Genomic DNA, 1,186 nt, shown 5'->3' with positions numbered 1-1,186 from the left:
CTTCATCATTCTCTCTCCCATGGACTATAGCAATGACTTCCTAATTGGTCTTACTTCCGATCTTGCCTCCTCTAATTCATTCTCCATGCCGTTGCCAAGGTGATCTTTCAACATTAACCTGATCAAGTCTCTACTCTCCATACAACATTCCAGTGTCTCCCCATCCACTAAAGGATAAAGTTCAAACATGACTGGACTCTATGACTTGTCAAACTTTATCTCTTGCCATTGCCCTTCTCATGTTCTATGCTCTTGCTGAACTAAATTACTTTCTGTTCCTCAGTCATGTCCTGTTGTCTTTTGCTTCCAAGCCTCAGCTCAGACTGTTCCTACAATGCAGAATGCCTGGCATTCTTTCTCTCTGGTTAGCACGTTCTCATCCTTTAAGGCTCAACTCAGATGACTGTAGTCAAGGTCAAGTTCCCCTTCTCTGTATTCTTATAGTATCTTGTATTTACTTACCTCCATCATAGTACAACTACTACTACTGATGATGATGATAAAATAGCAGCACTCATATCCTGTGCAACCATTATAAACAGTTTATGCATCTTAATTCACAATCATGTCTTGTGGTAGGTACTAATCCTTATTGTATGCTTGAGGAAATACAGAAAGTACTCATTTCACTATATTGCAATCTCTTGTTTAAATCCTTATTCTTTCCCACTAGTCTGTGAGCTCCTTGAGGGCAAGGTCCGTGTCTTACTCATTTCCGTATCTCTATTGCCTTGCACCATGCATTACCCATCCATTTCACACTCAAAGCAGATGTTTAAAAATATCCTCTCAATGAATAAACAAAAGTAGTAAGGAGGTTTGAGGGACCATAAGATACAGACTTTCTAGATGAACCAATGACACTTGTGTAAGGGACCAGAGCTGCTCAATGTTGGGAAAGAGTATTGAGAGAAAGAATCAGAGGGAGAATAAGGGAATGAAGAGGAGGTGGGGAACACAGGAGAGAGAAAAAGAGTTTCACCATTTGATTTTGTCTTTCTTCAGTCACTAAGTCGTGCCCGACTCTCCGTGACTGCATGGACTGCAGCATGCCAGACTTCTCTGTCCTTCACTATCTCCCAAAGTTTGCTCAAACTCATATCCATAGAGCCAATGATGCTGTCCAACCATCTTATCTTCAGCCACCCCCTTCTCCTTTTGCCATCAATCTTCCCCAGCATCAGGG

This window comes from Bison bison, unplaced genomic scaffold, assembly GCF_000754665.1.
Source record: "Bison bison bison isolate TAMUID 2011002044 unplaced genomic scaffold, Bison_UMD1.0 scf7180017863181, whole genome shotgun sequence".
Classification (NCBI taxonomy): domain Eukaryota; kingdom Metazoa; phylum Chordata; class Mammalia; order Artiodactyla; family Bovidae; genus Bison; species Bison bison.
The sequence above is the reverse complement of the archived record's forward strand: the minus strand, read 5'-3'. Positions refer to the sequence as shown.